This window comes from Erythrolamprus reginae, chromosome 7 (genome assembly GCF_031021105.1).
Source record: "Erythrolamprus reginae isolate rEryReg1 chromosome 7, rEryReg1.hap1, whole genome shotgun sequence".
Classification (NCBI taxonomy): Eukaryota; Metazoa; Chordata; class Lepidosauria; order Squamata; family Dipsadidae; genus Erythrolamprus; species Erythrolamprus reginae.
In genome coordinates this window covers 80,210,801-80,232,235 of record NC_091956.1, presented here as the reverse complement: position 1 = coordinate 80,232,235, position 21,435 = coordinate 80,210,801, and positions in this window count along the sequence as shown.

Sequence of the window (21,435 nt, the reverse complement as noted above, 5' to 3'; positions counted from 1 at the left end):
TTTACTGGTAATTTTTAAAAAAACACTTTTTCCCAATTTATGAAACATTATTTATATTGTATACGAAAGCATTTAAAGAGAGTTCCCCATCCTTTCCTTAAAAAAAAAAAAGAAGAGTAGTGGGGCACCATATAAATATTCTTCCAACAAAAATACTTCCAATAGAACACTTATTGTATTTATTTTATTATTGTATTATTGTTTTTGCAAAAGACTGGAAATTAATAAATTCTATTTTTTTAAAAACAATTCTTAATAGATCATGAAATAGAGAAATAAAACTAATTTTAACTTGCTTTGATCTCTTTATTAAGTTGTTTTAGAACCGCACTCAATTAATTATAATTATATAATAGTTAATTATATCAGTCATAATAAAAGTTCCATTTGATAATTATACAGTCTCAAGCTTCTCTAATGTTAAGTTGAATAGACTTTTATCTGTTACAGTGAAGTCTAATACTATTACAGTACAGAAGAAACAACCAATCTGGAAAAAAAAACCCATTTACCTTTCTTTTGATTTTTGTAGTATTAGTCCAAGTGATATTAATCAGCACCTTAGATCTTGAAAAAAAAATTCTTCTCATCTTCAGAGATGTTTAAAAGGATGTGAAGGACATGGAGAACAAGCCATGGGAAAATAACTAAACTGGTTTGATTTTCATAATGACTTGTTCAGGGTAAGAAAACTCTGAAGCATTTTTATCAGATCAGTATAGCTTGCTGGGTCAAAACCATTATCTATACATAGACTGTGTGTCATTTCAACCGGGTGAATAAAGTACTATTTTAAACTACCACATTTGTACATAGTAAAAATAAATGTGTTTGACTGTCATTCATTGCAGGAATCGCTGATCTCCACTAATATATTTTTGCCTCATTCTTCTACGTTTAAATACTTAAATATTTATTTATTTATTTATTTGACTTCTAAGCTGCCCAATCATGAAGGGCTCATATATCAAAATGCATATCTTTGTTACGAAATTGTTGAAGTAGAATTAAGCGTGTGCAATAAAATACTGTAAAGGAAGTCTAGTTAGAAAAAATCCAACTCTGGTTTTTTTTAATAAAAACCTAATATTTATCTTTTTGTGTCTTAATAAAAGTATTACCAATAGGAATATTACTTAATCAGTTTCAAAATTCTGTCATTTTAATTTTAATTCCATTGATATATCCACCATAGTTAAAGAGAGGTAAAAAAATTTAAATCAACATTAAAATAATTTGTAAAACAGTTTTAAATTACCAGAAGCCTCTTAAAGCACCAGGGAAAGAAAACCCATGTGTGAAATATAAATAAGTTCATATTAGTGCTAATCTCTAGTGGATAGTGATCTGATTTGCACACCATTGTACTGAAAAACAAATATAAACAAGATTACAGTTTAGCATGTGAGAATCAGGCTGTCGGCTGCCTAAAAAAGTATATAATTTCAGAACTGTTACTAATAAAAGTTGTGTCTCTTATGCCTAGCTACTTATTTACGTATTAGATTTGTATGCCGCCCCTCTCCGCAGACTCAGGGCGGCTAACAGCAATAGTGAAACAACGTATAACAAATCTAATATTTAAAATAATTTTTAAAACCCTAATTTTTTTTTAAAAACCAAACAAATACAGTACTGTACCTGGAATGCTAGAATGAAAACCTCTGAAATCCCAAATGAGGGACTCTGATGCCAATCTTAGGTTTACCTAAAGACAAAGGTTGTTATGCAATAGATTTGCCCTAGATAGGATTCTTTGAAAGTATATTCATGATTGGAAAAGAATAAATCAATGGCAAACATAAAAAAAGGGAGGTAGATGTAGAAGAAGCATTTTTCTTTCCTGCTAGCAATGGCTTTCCTCCCCTTTAAGATGCTGTTATGGAAAATAGCTAGGATGTAAATGGATTGAAATCTTGAAGAGGGGATTATGAAATTTCAAATTAACTACCGTATACTGAGTTACATGAAGGTTCATGCAAGGGGGGACATGATCGAAACATTTAAATATGCCCAAGGGTTAAATAAGGTTCAGGAGGGAAGTGTTTTTAATAGGAAAGTAAACCCAAGAACAAGGGGACACAATCTGAAGTTAGTTGGGGGAAAGATCAAAAGCAACACGAGAAAATATTATTTTACTGAAAGAGTAGAAGATGCTTGGAACAAACTTCCAGCAGACGTGGTTGGTAAATCCACAGTAACTGAATTTAAACATGCCTGGGATAAACATATATCCATCTTAAGATAAAATACAAAAAAATAGTATAAGGGCAGACTAGATGGATCATGAGGTCTTTTTCTGCCGTTTGTCTTCTATGTTTCTATGTTCATCAATATACCGGTATGTCTGACAGTTAAAAAAAACACCATAATTGAAATATATTAAATGCAAAGAAAACTACCAAATTGAGAGTTTCTAACTTTCTTCTGTGGTAGATGTGATTGATTTGAAGATAAGATTTTAAAAGGTTAGAATTTATGTTATTTTTGTATTTTGGTAACATAAAGAGTTTGATATTTAAGAAAGATTCCACAACTAAATAAAATATAGTTCTGGTTAGAATGAACACAGCTTTTCCAAGAAAAACCCATGCTCTGATTATATTGCAGACTGGATATTCAATCAGAATAAGGCAGTGAGCCAATCACACAACTTTCATAACGCATCAGTCAGCCATACAGGATACCCAAATTTGGGAATCAGTTTGAATCATGAATCACTTCTCAGACCATCTGCATCTCAGATCAGGAGGGAGGGATTTCAGCCTCGGAGGACGAGAAAGGAGAAAGCATCACAATTTCACACTCCAGGATCTGATTATAAAAGAGCTATTTCAAGTGAGAGGGAAAGTTCATTAGGAGGAAAGCATTTCTCAGGGAGAAAATCAGCGAAGGGCACCGTTTAAAGTATTTCCAGCAAAATCTTCACTTGTAGAAACATTCCCCATTAATATCCCAGGTAAAACGCAACGATGTTTAATGAATGACAGTTTGTAATGTTACTTTATTATTTGAAGTGTCCATTTTATTTATGGCCTGAGCTAATTACAGATGGTACTTTGAACTGTTAACCTGTGCAAAACAGCCCTCTAGTGTTGAAATGGTATATTGTTTTGGCTTTTTAAAAAACATTAATTTTATTTATTTATTTATTTATTCATTTGTCCAATACACAAATACATAGGAAGAAAAATAGACGTGTGATAATATAAAAGAGGGTGAAAGTGAACTTAGAGGAGAGGATATATGAAAGGACGAGAATATATAAGATAGGTGAAAGAAAGGAAAGACAATTGGATGGGACGAAAGGCACACCAGTTCACTTATATACGCCCCTTACTGGCCTCTTAGGAACCTGGAGAGGTCAATTGTGGAGAGTCTAAGGGAGAAGTGTTGGGGGTTAGGGGTTGACACAATTGAGTCAGGTAATGAGTTCCACGCTTCGATAACTCGATTGTTGAAATCATTTTTTACAGTCAAGTTTGGTGCGGTTCGTATTAAGTTTGAATCTGTTGCGTGCTCTTGTGTTATTGTGGTTGAAGCTGAAGTAGTCATTGACTGGTAGGATGTTGCAGCATATGATCTTGTGGGCAATACTCTAATCGTGTTTTAGGCGCCGTAGTTCTAGGCTTTCAAGGCCCAGGATTGTTAGTCTATTTTCATAGGATATTCTGTTTCGAGTGGAGGAGTGAAGGGCTCTTCTGGTGAAATATCTTTGGACATTTTCAAGGGTGTTTATGTCTGAGATGTGGTATGGGTTCCAGACAGATGAGCAGTAGTTTAGGATGGGTCTGGCAAAAGTTTTGTAGGCTCTTGTGAGTAGAGTGAGATTGACTGAGCAGAAGCTGCGTAGGATCAGGTTAACAACTCTAGAGGCTTTTTTGGCGATATTAATGTAGAATATCAGCCGTTATAATGGGGAAAGATAACTCATTAAACTGAAAAAAGATAATAAAAGATAATGGAGTAGCAAAAAGTTCAGTGCAGGGTTCTATATTTTTCAACATTCCTATTTATGACCCGGATGAAGAAGTTTGAAAAGTAAAAATAAAATATTGCTTTTCAAATCAGGAAACGATGCAATTGGGTAGGGCAGTACAAATACAGAAATAAAACATGACCTGAATGTGTTAGAAAAATGGGCTAAATTGAAATTTACTAAGAAATGCCAAATTCTTTGCACAAGAAACAAAACTAGCTCTCAGATGTCAACTATTTTTTATTTATTTATTTATTTATTTTGTCCAATACATAATGAGGGTTTTAGAATGGAATAGAATAGAATTTTATTGGCCAAGTGTGATTGGACACACAAGGAATTTTTTTTGGTGCCTATGCTCTCAGCGTACATAAAATAAAATATACATTTGTCAAGAATCATGTGGTACAACACTTAATGATTGTCATAGGGGTCAAATAAGCAATGAAGAAGCAATATTAATAAAAATCTTAGGATATAAGCAACAAGTTACAGTCATACAATCAACACGGGAGGAAATGGGTGATAGGAATGATGAGAAAAACTAGTAGAATAGAAGTGCAGATTTAGTAGAAAGTCTGACAGTGTTGAGGGAATTATTTGTTTAGTAGAGTGATGGCGTTCGGAAAAAAACTGTTCTTGTGTCTAGTTCTCTTGGTGTGCAGTGCTCTGTAGCGACGTTTTGAGGGTAGGAGTTGAAACAGTTTGTGTCCAGGATGCAAGGGGTCAGTAAATATTTTCCCCGCCCTCTTTTTGACTCGTGCAGTATACAGGTCCTCAATGGAAGGCAGGTTGGCAGCAATTGTTTTTTCTGCAGTTCTGATTCTCCTCTGAAGTCTGTGTCGGTCTTGTTGGGTTGCAGCACCAAACCAGACAGTTATAGAGGTGCAGATGACAGACTCAATGATTCCTCTGTAGAACTGTATCAGCAGCTCCTTGGGCAGTTTGAGCTTCCTGAGCTGGCACCGAAAGAACATTCTTTGTTGTGCTTTTTTGATGATGTTTTTGATGTTAGGTGACCATTTTAGGTCTTGAGATATGATAGAACCTAGAAATTTGAAGGTCTCTACTGTTGATACTGTGTTGTCTAGTATTGTGAGGGGTGGAAGGGTTTATTCTAAAGTCTAACACCATTTCTACGGTTTTGAGTGTGTTCAGTTCTAGATTGTTCTGGTCACACCACAAGGATAGTTGTTCAACTTCCCGTCTGTATGCGGATTCATCATTGTCTCGAATGAGTCCGATCACTGTTGTATCATCTGCAAACTTCAGTAGTTTAACAGGTGGATCGTTTGAGATGCAGTCATTAGTGTATAGTGAGAAGAGAAGTGGTGAGAGTACACAGCCTTGGGGGGCACCTGTACATGTATCTGATGTGATTTTTCCTAGCTTCACCTGCTGCTTCCTCTCTGTTAGGAAGCTTGTGATCCACTTACAAGTGTGTTCAGGTACCGCTAGCTGATTTAGTTTGGTTTTACATAGTCAACTTGCTAACTTCCCAAAAAATCTTGGTGCAGTCAGGGATGAGCAGGGTGAGTGATACCACCAAGGTTTGAAGGTCATAGAGGCATGGTATCTGTTCTGTCTGGGTGCCCCCAGACCTCAACACCAACTGGAAAAAACAGCCAGACACGCTGGTAAAAGCAAAAATACTTTATAGCTTGAAAAATAAACACAGAGAAAAACCTGTTCTTCCCCACAGGCAGGTTATGAGACTTTACAGCAGAGTCCTGATGTCCAGACAATACAGCAGCCTTCTTGCTGGCACACCCACCACTGTAGAGAATAAGACCACCCACCTTTTCCCCCCAAGGTTTCAGTATTCAAAGTCACAAACCAGAATTCCAAGACGCCAAAGAGCACAGCCAGGTCCCAGGACTCCCAAAGATAATACTCCACAAGCCAGGAAGGGTGGGTCTGCCTTTTCAGCCTTTCCAGAGAGCACCACACCCAAACCCAGCTGTTGCCTCTTTAGTGCTGAAAGTACCTAGCTAATTGGTCCCTTCTTTGTGTTGCTCTTCTCTGTCGCAGATCGATTATTGCTTGTGCATTTTCCTCTAAGGAATCCAGGCTGCTTGCTGGGGAGAGCTCCCTCTCGGGGGCCTCTGGCTGTTCCCCCTCTTCCTCAGCCTGAGATTCCTCCTCCTCGTCTGCCTGCACCTCCTGTTCCTCATCCTCCCCCTCTGAGCAGGAAACCGACAGAAGATCAGCCGTTCCCTGAGGGGCCTCGGACGGAATCACAACAGTATCAAGGTAGATAGGATGTACATATATGATGGCTGACTATTGTCAGAGCATCAAGCGAGAATGTCCTCAGATTAAACACCAGAAAAAGCTATAAGCAATTTTTTTCCTTAATATGTATAATTACTATTCGATAAAAAAAAACCCAACTATTTGTACAAACACAATTTAACTTGCAATAACTATTATAGCCTCTGTATGAATAAAATTATTCTTTGTAAATTTGCATATTCGGTACCTTTTTCCTTTCCTTTATATGCACAATTTGTTTGACTTTTGAGGGTGTCCTGTATCTTAAAAAGTTGATGTGATAGACAAAACCTGTGGTTATTTTTGGATCCAGAGGCCAAACGTTAGTTGTAAACAAGTCACAGATTTAAGACAACAAAATTGCTGTTCCCCAGTGATAATCACAATTACATTAATATGGTGGTATTTTACTATCTAATTTGTCTCATTTTCAATCTGATATATCGTTCAGAAATTAGCAATATATTTATTTATTTATTTGTTTATTTGTTTGTTTGTTTATTTGTTTATTAATTATTTATTTATTTATTTATTTATTTATTAGATTTGTATGACGCCCCTCTCCATATAAAGGGGCTACCTTTGAAAACTGTTCGGAAACTTCAGATCGTGCAGAATGCAGCTGCGAAAGCTATCATGGGCTTTCCCAAAAATGCCCATGTAATACCAACACTCTGCAGTCTGCATTGGTTGCCGATCAGTTTCCGGTCACAATTCAAAGTGTTGGTCATTACCTATAAAGCCCTTCATGGCACCGGACCAGGGTATCTACAAGACCGCCTTCTGCCGCATGAATCCCAGCGACCGGTTAGGTCCCACAGAGTGGGCCTTCTCCGGGTCCCGTCAACAAAACAATGTAGTTCGGCGGGGCCCAGGGGAAAGGCCTTCTTTGTGGCGGTCCCAGCCCTCTGGAACCAACTCCCCCCCGGAGATTAGAATTGCCCCCATCCTCCTTGCCTTTCGTAAGCTCCTTAAAACCCACCTCTGCCATCAGGCATGGAGGAACTGAGATATTCTTTCCCCCTAGGCCTTCACAATTTATGCATGTTATGTTTGTTTGTAGGGATGTTTGGTTTTTACAATAAGGTTTTTTTTTAGTTGTTTTAGTATTGGATTTATATGATGTTTTTTATTACTGTTGTTAGCCGCCCCGAGTCTACGGAGAGGGGTGGCATACAAATCCAATAAATAAATAAATATAAATAATCCAAACAAATAACTTTGTTTGGATTATTCTCTCTGTTTAAGAAATCCTAATCATTACACATCACAGTCAATACATTTATGACCTTAACAGCCTGTCTGGAAGTAAAAAAAAAATAAAATCCTGTAGCTATCTGGGTGACATCTTGATCAACACATGTTATTTTATTCTTATTAAGTATTAACCTTCTAAAGTTTGTCTTTCGCTGCAAGCAAGACCCTCTTCCAAGAAGTGGAACTATAAACCTGGACAACTTTCAAGACCTTAACCTGAGTGAGATTAAAAGGATTTAAAGGATTTAAACGGCCCCTTAGAATGGGAGACTGCGTTTCCTCTTCAGGATGAATACGGATCAAGTTCTGGCAAAGTATTATACTGCGCAATGTATGTTCATGTAACCGAACCCTCTTAGCGTCAGGAGCAAAAGTACTTGTGAAATAACACATTTAAAAAGTGCTGCCTTTCTCCTTAATCAAGTCACGCCGTCAGGCCAGGTGCTCTTAGAAAATACGCTGACGGAGGGAAGACGGAGTTATGAAACGGTTAACCTTCTACACATTCCTTTTTACGGCTGTCTTTAGTTCAGGAAGAAACGCCATATAAAGACAGCAGAAGCGCTTTACCTTTTTACCAGATTAAGAAATGAGCACCTGTCACTATGACATTCAAACAATCTGTGCAACGCCCGCCAAGAATTTACACTGCCGTTGGTATAAAGTAATGATAGAAATAAATGGCTTTACTGAAGTTCAAGGAGACAACTTTTCATGCATATGCAACGCACAAAAACTGGTTTTGAACACAAATAAATACAGGTTTGCCTATTTGCCAATGACTGACTCTAAAGTGTGCAATAGGGTTGATATTCCTGGAGGGGTCTGTAATATGGTAAATGATTTAGCTTTACTAGATAAATGGTCAAAGCAATGGAAACTGCAGTTTAATGTTTCCAAATGTAAAATAATGCACTTGGGGAAAAGGAATCCTCAATCTGAGTATTGCATTGGCAGGTCTGTGTTAGCAAAAACTTCAGAAGAGAAAGATTTAGGGGTAGTGATTTCTGACAATCTCAAAATGGGTGAGCAGTGTGGTCGGGCAGTAGGAAAAGCAAGTAGGATGCTTGTCTGCATAGCTAGAGGTATAACAAGCAGGAAGAGGGAGATTGTGATCCCGCTATATAGAGCGCTGGTGAGACCACATTTGGAATACTGTGTTCAGTTCTGGAGACCTCACCTACAAAAAGATATTGACAAAATTGAATGGGTCCAAAGACGGGCTACAAGAATGGTGGAAGGTCTTAAGCATAAAACGTATCAGGAAAGACTTCATGAACTCAATCTGTATAGTCTGGAGGATAGAAGGAAAAGGGGGGACATGATCGAAACATTTAAATATGTTAAAGGGTTAAATAAGGCTCAGGAGGGAAGTGTTTTTAATAGGAAAGTGAACACAAGAACAAGGGGACACAATCTGAAGTTAGTTGGGGGAAAGATCAAAAGCAACGTGAGAAAATATTATTTTACTGAAAGAGTAGTAGATCCTTGGAACAAACTTCCAGCAGACGTGGTAGATATATCCACAGTAACTGAATTTAAACATGCCTGGGATAAACATAGATCCATCCTAAGATAAAATACAGGGAATAGTATAAGGGCAGACTAGATGGACCATGAGGTCTTTTTCTGCCGTCAGACTTCTATGTTTCTATTGGTTGGGACATCAGACTAAATCATAATCAATGGGTTATCAATCACGGCAACTAAATCCAACATGTTGTTTCTAATTTATTTATTAATTAGATTTCTATGCCGCCCTTTTCGAGATGACTCAGAACCAAATAAACCACAGACATGAGTTCAATGGGATCTTATAAATGGAATGATCTGTTAGTTTTACTGGAGACTTTGAAAAGTGCTGTTCATCTCAATAACTTCTGATAAAGCTATCATTTTAATGTTTCTTCTTTAGCACTGAGATAATAAATAAAATAGTCATATGACCTCAATTGGCCTATAGACCAAAACATTTGAGAAGATCTATCTGCTAATATTGACACGACATGATATTAGGGTAGATTACCATAGAATGTGATCCTTTTGTCAAGGCTTTATTAAATCTATCCAACTTGGAATGGTTGTTAAGTATCCAGGTGTATGTTGAGGAGTACCTATATGGTGTATGGTCCCTTTGCTTTATTAACTTGAATAGATATAATAAAGCCTTAGCAAAGGGACCATAGACCAGTGGAAGTGATGTGCCGGAGCCTGGAGGCTGTTGGGGTCTGGGTGGGTGTCAACAGACTCAAACTCAACCCAGACAAGATGGAGTGGCTGTGGGTTTTGCCTCCCAAAGACAATTCCATCTGTCCGTCCATTACCCTGGGGGGGGATTACTGACCCCATCAGAGAGGGTCCACAACTTGGGTGTCTTCCTCGATCCACAGCTCACATTAGAGAAACATCATTCGGCTGTGGCAAGGGGGGCGTTTACCCAGGTTCGCCTGGTGCACCAGTTGCGGCCCTATTTGGACTGGGAGTCACTGCTCACAGTCACTCATGCCCTCATCACCTCAAGGCTCGACTACTGTAACGCTCTCTACATGGGGCTACCTTTGAAAGTGTTTGGAAACTTCAGATCGTGCAGAATGCAGCTGCGAGAGCAATCATGGGCTTTCCCAAAAATGCCCATGTAACACCAACACTCCGCAGTCTGCATTGCTTGCCGGTCAGTTTCCGGTCACGATTCAAAGTGTTGGTTATGACCTATAAAGCCCTCCATGGCACCGGACCAGATTATCTCAGGGACTGCCTTCTGCTGCACGAATCCCAGCGACCAGTTAGGTCCCACAGAGTGGGCCTTCTCTGGGTCCTGTCAACTAAACAATGTCGTTTGGTGGGGTCCAGGGAAAGACCCTTCTCTGTGGTGGCCCCGGCCCTCTGGAACCAACTTCCCCCGGAGATTAGAATTGCTCCCACCCTCCTTGCCTTTCGTAAGCTCCTTAAAACCCACCTCTGCCGTCAGGCATGGGGGAACTGAGATACTCTTTCCCCCTGGACCTTTACAATTTATGCATGGTATGTTTGCTTGTAGGTATGATTAGTTTTAAAATAAGGGTTTTTTAGTTGTTGTAGTATTGGATTTACATACTGTTTTTATTATTGTTGTTAGCCGTCCCGAGTCTACGGGGAGGGGCGGCATACAAATCCAATAAATTAATAAGTAAATAAATACATGTTTGATGCATATGTAGTGATGTAGTACCACTGCAGCATGTATCTGAAGAAATGGGTGATTAAACAAACAATAAATAAAGTGATTACTGTTCATATTAAACAGAATAAAGTCATCCTAGTATAATTCAGAGGCATAGTTTTTCTTGCTGCTATGCTAAGAAGGAGCTAGGAAGAAGTGATATTAAGACTCAGGGATCATAAATCTGTTTGTTCTTCGACATAAACACCCTTGACTTCAGCAATCAACATAAATTTTTAGAAGAGAGGATTAAAGGTGGAGACCCATCAACTAATGTTCCACCATAAAACATTTCACATTCAGCAAAGTTAGAATTTACCAGGTTAAAAGCTACTCAACTATTTTTGGTTTTAGTTTGGTTATAATACCTACAGTTCATGTGCTACAAATCAATCTTATATTTCTTCCTTGACTTGTGGGGAAAATAGTGCTCTCCATCATGCAGTGCTGAAAGGATAAATTTTAGAAAGCCCCAGAGCAAAGCCTCATGAAACTGGATTTGCTATATATAGATCAGTGTAATGAATATCATTGTGAACTGTTTGCAATCTGTTGCGAGAGAGATACATAATCACACACACATATGCCCGTACACACATGTACCCCATAGATATTGAGTTATAATTAGATTTATTCCTTAAGCATTTCTAAATTGGCGGTCTCTTTCTCTCTCTCTTACTATCTAGTTATCTATTTAGTTAACTCTCTTAGAAAGTCTAATACTATTGCTATTGTAAATTAATTGAGTCAAAATGCTGATTGGGATATGAAATGTTTAACAGCAGTAAATACAGGTGAAATTTGAAAAATTAGAATATCATGCAACAGTTCATTTATTTCAGTAATGCAACTTAAAAGGTGACATCAATTCCCCAAATCAACACAGACTGTGGAAACTCTTGTATCTCATGTGAAACCAAGGACCCTGAGTATGGAGGAAGAATATGTGCCACAAGGGTCTGTTCTGGGTCCTATTCTTTTTAACATGTTTGTGAGTGACATAGGGGAAGGTTTGGTAGGGAAGGTTTGCCTATTTGCCGATGACTCTAAAGTGTGCAATAGGGTTGATATTCCTGGAGGGGTCTGTAATATGGTAAATGATTTAGCTTTACTAGATAAATGGTCAAAGCAATGGAAACTGCAGTTTAATGTTTCCAAATGTAAAATAATGCACTTGGGGAAAAGGAATCCTCAATCTGAGCATTGCATTGGCAGTTCTGTGTTAGCAAAAACTTCAGAAGAGAAGGATTTAGGGGTAATGATTTCTGAAAGTCTCAAAATGGGTGAGCAGTGTGGTCGGGCAGTGGGAAAAACAAGTAGGATGCTTGGCTGCATAGCTGGAGGTATAACAAGCAGGAAGAGGGAGATTGTGATCCCCTTATATAGAGTACTGGTGAGACCACATTTGGAATACTGTGTTCAGTTCTGGAGACCTCACCTACAAAAAGATATGGACAAAATTGAACGGGTCCAAAGACGGGCTACAAGAATGGTGGAAGGTCTTAAGGATAAAACGTATCAGGAAAGACTTCATGAACTCAATCTGTATAGTCTGGAGGACAGAAGGAAAAGGGGTGATGTGATCGAAACATTTAAATATGTTAAAGGGTTAAATAAGGTCCAGGAGGGAAGTGTTTTTAATAGGAAAGTGAACACAAGAACAAGGGGACACAATCTGAAGTTAGTTGGGGGAAAGATCAAAAGCAACATGAGAAAATATTATTTCACTGAAAGAGTAGTAGATCCTTGGAACAAACTTCCAGCAGACGTGGTTGGTAAATCCACAGTAACTGAATTTAAACATGCCTGGGATAAACATATATCCATCCTAAGATAAAATACAGGAAATAGTATAAGGGCAGACTAGATGGATCATGAGGTCTTTTTCTGCCGTCAGTCTTCTATGTTTCTATGTAATGGAGATGCAGAAACACTGGCTGTTGATACAAATGCCAAAAAATGGCAATAGAGAAGATGCATTTCCAATCCCACAATTCAAAGAAAGAAAAACAGCGTTTTGATCCGTGGCAATCTTTCTCTTAAACTGCAGAGCTATCGCACCCCTGCAGATTTAATACCTTGCTTTTCTTGGAGGGAAGAATTTTTTTTTTTTTAAAGGAAAAAAATAAAAAAAGAAAAGTCAGTGAGTGTTCTCCTCTGCTGTTGAAATGTGAAAGAGATTGAAAGAGGAGACACCTGTTGTGGCTGGAAAGTACCACGGTGCAGGGTCTGGCATCTGGCAAAGGCATATAAAGCCTGACCTCACTTCTGACTAGCCCCCTGCCAAGTACAGGCTGAAGTGGATTAGGGGAAAAGGGGGAGGAGCCAGAGGAAGAAACAGGACAAAATCATCTCCATCTATAAGAAGCCCAGGGGAACAGCAGCTTTTTGCAACACCGTGAGTCACCCTTGAGTAGCCTTCTAGGGGGTGGAAATGGGGCAGGCTCCGGACTTTGCAACCTGTGTGTTACAGCAGGCTCACATGTTACAATTTCCTGTGCGTGTGCTTTGTACAATGTGCAGTGTGCTGGCTGCCGTGAGAGTAAAGAGGAAGTGAGTGCACACCTAGGAAAAACAGGGTTGTAAGCAAGTAGTCACATTGTTTCAGCTGTGTGATCAATACTCCTTGTGAGAGACAAAGTGCAAGGGTGCAGTAATATATAAGTAATGCTGCTTTATTTATCTATTTTTTTAAGCCAAAATGCTTCTGATTCTGTACCTTTGCCTTACATCAAAGTCTTCCACTTGTTTCTATCTTCCACAGCTTTCTTATCTGTCTATCATCTACTATCTGTTGTGATTCAGTCTGAGGCTCCTCAGGGAACGGCTGGAACTCTGCCGGCTCCATGCTCAGAGGGGGAGGACGAGGAACAGGAGGAGGAGGAGGCCCAGGCAGACGGGGAAGAGGAATGTCAGGATGAGGAGGAGGGAGAACAGCCTGAGACCCCCGGGGGGGGGGAGCTCTCCCCAGCGAGTAGCCTGGAATCCTTAGATGAGAACGCACAAGCCATCATCGATATGAGGCAGAGAAGGGCATCCCAACGAAGGGGACAATTAGCCAGGTATTTCCATCCCTAATAGGCAACAGCTGGGTTTGGGTGTGGTTCTCCTCAGAAAGGTTGAAAAGGCAGGCCCGCCCTTCCTGTATTGTGGAGAGTTATCTTTTGGGAGTCCTGTGACCTTGCTTCGATTCTTGGCGTCCCTAATTCTGGTTTGTGGCCTCGAAGGCTGAAAACTTGGGGGAGGCGTGGGTTTTATTATCTACAGTGGTGTGTGTGCCAGCAAGAAGCCTGTTGTATTGTCTGGCCGTCGTGACTCTTCTGTGAAGCCTCATCGCATTCCAGTTTGTAAGAACAGTTTTTGTTCTCTGTGTTTGTTTTCAAAGATATAAAGTGACTTTGCTTTTTACCAGCGTGTCTGGATGCTTTTTTCAGTTGGTGTTGAAGTCTGGGGGCACCCAGACAGAACACTATCTATCTTATACCAGAATACTACTCAATATTACAATTGTGGACACAACATGGAATACAAGGATATTTAATAGTAGATCATGGAGATTTGGAAATTAATCTGAACATTCTCTCAGGGTTCCAAATAGCATCAAAAATTGCCGTATTTTTCAGAGTATAAGACACACCTGTTTCCTCCCTAAAAGAGGCTGATAATTTGGGTGTGTCTTATACTGTGAATGTAGCTTCCCCCCCCCCAGCCCTAACTAGCTACTAACAATCTTCCCAGCTCTTACCTTGTGTTGTGATTCCGTCTGAGGCCCCTCAGGGAACGGCTGATCCTCTGCCGGCTTCCTGCTCAGAGGGGGAGGATGAGGAACAGGAGGTTCAGGCAGACGGGGAGGAGGAATCTCAGGCTGAGGGAGAGGGAGGACAGCCAGAGTCCCCCTCGGGGGAGCTCTCCCCAGCAAGCAGCCTGGATTCCTTAGATGAAAATGCACAAGCAATCATCGATCTCCGGCAGAGAAGAGCAACACAACGAAGGGGACAATTAGCCAGGTACTTTCAGCACTAAAGAGGCAACAGCTGGGTTTGGGTGTGGTGCTCTCCGGAAAGGCTGAAAAGGCAGACCCACCCTTCCTGGCTTGTGGAGTATTATCTTTGGGAGTCCTGGGACCTGGCTGTGATCTTTGGCGTCTTGGAATTCTGGTTTGTGACTTTGATTACTGAAACCTTGGGGGGAAAAGGTGTGGGTCTTATTCTCTACAGTGGTGGGTGTGCCAGCAAGAAGTCTGCTGTATTGTCTGGCCGTCAGGACTTTGCTGTGAAGCCTCATAGCCTGCCTGTTGGGAAGAACAGGTTTTTCTCTGTGTTTATTTTTCAAACTATAAAGTGCCTTTGTTTGTACCAGCGTGTCTGGCTGTTTTTTCCAGTTGGTGTTGAAGTCTGGGGGCACCCAGACAGAACACCTTGTAGGCTCTTTCATTATTTCTCTCTGCAAAGAATGTTTTCCAAGCCCTAAGTCTTTGGAGGGTTTTTTTCATTTCTCTAACTTGCTCTGAATAAGTTTCTTTCCATCCCTAACCAGGTGCTAACAATATTCCCAGCTATTACTGGCTTGCAAGCTCTTTCACTGTTACTCTCTGCGAAGAATGTTTTCCAAGCCCTAAGTCTTTGCAGGGTTTTTTCCATTGCTCTACTTGTTCCAAATGTTTCTTTCCAGGTGCTAATGATATTCCCAGCTCTTACTGTCTTGCAAGATCTTTCATTGTTACTCTCTCCAAATAATTTTTTTTAAAGCCCTAACCAGGGGATAAAATAATATGCTGAAGCTGACCAGACTAAGGACGCTAGCCAGACGAATACTTGGTAAGCAGATTCTTTTCCCTATTTCCCTACTCCAAAACTAAGGTGCATCTTATACTCTGAAAAATACGGTAAATCAGAGTCCAAGACAAAGTATTCCTCAGCGTTCCAATTTATTAGCAGAGCCTCAAAGAGATACGGTTTCCCTATCTATTTACGATTAATGAACATCCAAAATATACTTTTTGTTCTTGTGTTCACTTTCCTATTGAAAACACTTCCCTTCTGAACCTTATTTAACCCTTTAACTTATTTAAATGTTTCGATCATGTCCCCCCTTTTCCTTCTGTCCTCCAGATCAGTGATTTTCAACCTTTTTTGAGCCGCGGCACATGTTTAACATTTACGAAACCCTGGGGCACATTGAGCGGGGGGGGGGGGGGCTAAAAAAAGTTTGGACAAAAATATTCTCTCTCTCTCTCTTCCTCCTCTTCACTCTATTTCTTTCTCCCTCCCTCTTTCTCTCCCTTCCTTCCTCTTTCTTTCTCTCTCTCCCCATCTCTCTTTCATTCTCTTTCTTCCTTCCTCTCTTTTTTGCTCTCTTTCTCTCTCCCTCCCTACTGCCCTCTTTTGTTTTCTCTCTCTCTCTTGCTTTCTTTCTCTCTCTTGTTCTCTGTCTCTCTCTCTCTCTTTAGCTCTCTTTCTTTCTTTCTCTCTCTCTTGCTTTCTTTCTCTCTTGCTTTCTTTCTCTCTTTCTTTCTCTCTCTCTCTCTCTTGCTTTCTTTCTCTCTGAGCTTCGCGGCACACCTGACCATGTCTCGCGGCACACTAGTGTGCCACGGCACACTGGTTGAAAAACACTGCTCCAGACTATACAGATTGAGTTCATTAAGTCTTTCCTGATACGTTTTATGCTTAAGACCTTCCACCATTCTTGTAGCCCGTCTTTGGACCCGTTCAATTTTGTCAATATCTTTTTGTAGGTGAGGTCTCCAGAACTGAACACAGTATTCCAAATGTGGTCTCACCAGTGCTCTATATAGCGGGATCATAATCTTCCTCTTCCTGCTTGTTATACCTCTAGCTATGCAGCCAAGCATCCTACTTGCTTTTCCTACCGCCCGACCACACTGCTCACCCATTTTGAGACTGTCAGAAATCATTACCCACCAACATTAATTTTATACAGTCTAACTTTTATCCTGTGGGCTAAATTGGGAATACAGTGTTCCCTTGATTTTCGCGGGTTCAAACTTCGCGAAAAGTCTATACCACGTTTTTTCAAAAATATTAATTAAAAAAATACTTCACGGTTTCCCCCCCTATACCACAGTTTTTCCCGCCCAATAACGTCATATATCTTCACCAAACTTTCATCCACCTTTAATAAATATTTTTTAAAAATAAACTTAAATAAATAAACATGGTTGTTTAATAATCTAAATGGTTGCTAAGGGAATGGGAAATTGTAATTTAGGGGTTTAAAGTGTTATGGGAAGGCTTGTGATACTGTTCATAGCCAAAAATAGTATATTTACTTCCGCATCTCTACTTCGCGGAAATTCGACTTTCGCGGGCGGTCTCGGAACGCATCCCCTGCGGAAATCGAGGGAACACTGTATTGGAAATTACACTATTGCACAATGATACGTCTATTAAGGATTTATTATGAAAATCTATACTGGAAGCATTATAGTTTCTCAGACAACATTTTGCCAGTTGTTGTTTTTTTTAAAAAATGGTAATTGTTGGTCTAACTACAAGTAAACAAATCAGCACAGCTTTTGTGGTGTTTATAATGCCCTTACATTCCATATATTGTAGATGTACAAAAGATATTAAAATAATGTGTTGTGATTGTATGCATATTTAATAAGAGTTCATCTATGTAAGCTGCAGAAAAAGTTAAGGGTTATGATGGCAATTGCCAATTTTTTTTTCTTATTGAAATTCCAGGAAATACATTCACAGTTGTGCAGGAGTGCATACTTTGAAATAAAAAGTCTGTACCATTTTACTTAGTGACACAATTACATGATTTCACATCAAAAGCTAGATTCTCAATGGTTCATGAAATACCCAGATTGTCCAAGAATAAAAACAAGGATTCTTTTTGATAACAATAGAATTTTAGTTATCATTTAATTGAGAGAGAATGTGTTACGTTTGTTTTGCTAAATTCACGAGCATATATACTGTTCAAAAAAATAAAATAAAGGGAACCCTCAAAGAATACAATATAACTCCAAGTAAATCAAACTTCTGTGAAATCAGACTGTCCACTTAGGAAGCAACACTGATTGACAATAAATTTCACATGTTGTCAGCACATTCAACTTTGTACAGAATAAGTATTCAATGACAATATTTCATTCATTCAGATCTAGGATGTGTTCTTGGAGTGTTCCCTTTATTTTTTTTTGAGCAGTGTACTTCTGAAAATTTTCTGTAACCCTGATTTTATTTAATATTTTATAGATGAGATGACTATTACTATTTTATTTTGTTAATTAATAAAATAATTTATTGAATTAATAAAGTAAATGATTTATTAATTAACAAAAATAAAATAATACGGTAGAAATAACAGAAAGAAAGATGGTTAAATTAGCTTCATTTTGTAACTTGAGTAAAAGAAAGATAACAGTGGCTTTAATATTAGGAATGTCATTAAATTTTCTTTTTTAATTAATTAATTCAAGGTTGGGGGAAGGTGAAAAAGAAGCAATAGGCAAAAACTTGTGTGGCTGCTGCATTTGATTATGTTTCATTACTATAATCCAAATCTAAAGGATTAATTCAATGTGCTGATTTGTTCATGTAATTATATCTATGATTCATGTGTCTATACTAACAGAGAAGATTTATTATTGTTGTTCTTAGTCAATCATTTTTAGTGTTGAATTTAAAGCATAGCTTTGCTATTTTATTTTTAATTTTTAGCTTCATTGAACAGTATTTTGGTAGAAATAAGAATCTAATATGTGAACAGATTCCACTTTGATTTGTAAATAAAATAACACTAATAACATTAATGGAAAATAAATAATGATAAATAAAAAATTACAATTAAAAATAAAAAAACAGAATAGAGTAACAAGAGGCTATATTGGAAACAGAAAGACCATATTAAACAGTTGGTTTTCCAAAACAACGACAACAGCAGCAGCAAAAAAATATAAATGCTAATAAGTGATTGACAGAATTTTAAAAAACAAAACAAAATGTAATTCCAAAAGTCCTATTTACTCAACTATTTCGTATAATTTCCTCAAAGAAAAGGGTTTTATATACTGTATATATATTGTATATTTATAGACATATCAGTTTAGATCCACTACAAAAGTTCAGAATGTATAGTATTCCACGCCTAAGTACCTTTTTTTTAGGGTTTTTCAGGTTATATTTCTACAGGATTAGTTTTTTGTAGCTAATGGAGACTTGGCTTGAACTTCTGAGATATTCGAACACTGCTATCATGTCTGCCCTGGTCTTTCTTTTCATTAAAATAGCTATGCCCATGTACTTTTTTGCATCATGGCTGGGATAATATGAAGGCTAGTTCTACATCCTAAACCTATCAGTGCTGATAGCAGCTGCTAGGATTTTTATTTATTTATTTTGTCCAATACACAATGAGGGTTTTAGTCGGTATATATCTATATACACATAGTAAAATACATGATGAAGGTTATAGAGGAGATACTCATAGTAAAATATATCTAAGAAATAATAGAAAAGAAGGTATAGTAATAGAACATATCAATGAAGGAATAGAAGAAGAGATATAGGAATAGAAGAAAGGTATAGGAGATATAGGAGAGCAATAGGACAGGGGACGGAAGGCACTCTAGTGCACTTGTACTCGCCCCTTACTGACCTCTTAGGAATCTGGATAGGTCAACCGTAGATAATCTAAGGGTAAAGTGTGGGGGGTTTGGGGATGACACTATGGAGTCCGGTAATGAGTTCCACGCTTCGACAACTCGGTTGCTGAAGTCATATTTTTTACAGTCAAGTTTGGAGGGGTTAATATTAAGTTTGAATCTGTTGCGTGCTCTTGTGTTGTTGTAGTTGAAGCTGAAGTAGTCGCCGACAGGCAGGACGTTGCAGCATATGATCTTGTGGGCAATACTTAGATCATGTTTAAGTACATAAACATGGAGTGACTGATTGCTACTTAGGAAACCAAATCAAGAACTTAATAAATTCAATGGAGAAAAAACTTTGAAGTGAAGGACATTTAAAAGAACTACACTGAACCCTCAACCTTCAAATAAAAACATTGAACAGAGATATATAGAGAATTGTAGTGTTTACTCCTTCATATGATAGTTGTGCCGTTTGATTCGTCCACTCTGCCCCATGACCCTTTTGTGACTTTTCTTCATGGTGGCAGACTTTAAGAGAAACCCATCCACCCTTCCACCTCTCACAATACTAGACAACACAGTATCAACAGTAGAGACCTTCAAATTTCTTGGTTCTATCATATCTCAAGACCTAAAATAGTCACCTAACATCAAAAACATCATCAAAAAAGCACAACAAAGAATGTTCTTTCTGTGCCAGCTCAGGAAGCTCAAACTGCCCAAGGAGCAGCTGATACAGTTCTACAGAGGAATCATTGAGTCTGTCATCTGCACCTCTATAACTGTCTGGTTTGGTGCTGCAACCCAACAGGATCGACACAGACTTCAGAGGAGAATCAGAACTGCAGAAAAAACATTTGCTGCCAACCTGCCTTCCATTGAGGACCTGTATACTGCACGAGTCAAAAAGAGGGCGGGGAAAATATTTACTGACCCCTCACATCCTGGACACAAACTGTTTCAACTCCTACCCTCAAAACGTCGCTACAGAGCACTGCACACCAAGACAACTAGACACGAGAACAGTTTTTTTCCGAACGCCATCACTCTACTAAACAAATAATTCCCTCAACACTGTCAGACTTTCTACTAAATCTGCACTTCTATTCTACTAGTTTTTCTCATCATTCCTTTCACCCATTTCCTCCCATGTTGACTGTATGACTGTAACTTGTTGCTTATATCCTAAGATTTTTTATTAATGTTGCTTCTTCATTGCTTATTTGACCCCTATGACAATCATTAAGTGTTGTACCACATGATTCTTGACAAATGTATATTTTATTTTATGTACGCTGAGAGCATATGCACCAAGACAAATTCCTTGTGTGTCCAATCACACTTGGCCAATAAAATTCTATTCTATTCTATTCTATTCTAAAAGTCCTTTGTTGTGTTATAGAACAACGTAGTGTGCATTGTCAGCACAACCTGGGCTAAAAGGCTGAACCTAAATAATGTTTTTAGCATGGTTCAGGTGGATTTGCAGGGTTGAAATGTATAAGTTGATACTTCCCATCACCTTTCCCCCTTTGCCTTTAAAATGTAAAGTAAGCCAAGGCCAGGACATATGAACCCAGACTCATTCCAAGCGATGGGCAGATAGTTTCTGATGGAGCATGTATTTTTACTCTCAACTCATCTTGAACTGATGTGCCACTTGGCCATGTGGCAAAGTAATCACTCAGTCTCTTCACTGTGGGACTCGATGCAGATCAAGCAGAGCAACCTTGACAAATTGCAAAAGGTTACAGAAATGAATCTCAGCCAATGCTAAGGGGAAACTGCAATTTCAATAGTGCATTCAATAGTGTATCCTCAATCTGAGTATTGCATTGGCAGTTCTGTGTTAGCAAAAACTTCAGAAGAGAAGGATTTAGGGGTAGTGATTTCTGACAGTCTCAAAATGGGTGAACAAGGAATTTCACAGTACCTGGGACAGGTGGTATGTTTGGATAGCAAAAAAAAATTGTATCAAAAGCAACGTGAGAAAATATTATTTTACTGAAAGAGTAGTAGATCCTTGGAACAAACTTCCAGCAGACGTGGTTGGTAAATCCACAGTAACTGAATTTAAACATGCCTGGGATAAACATAGAT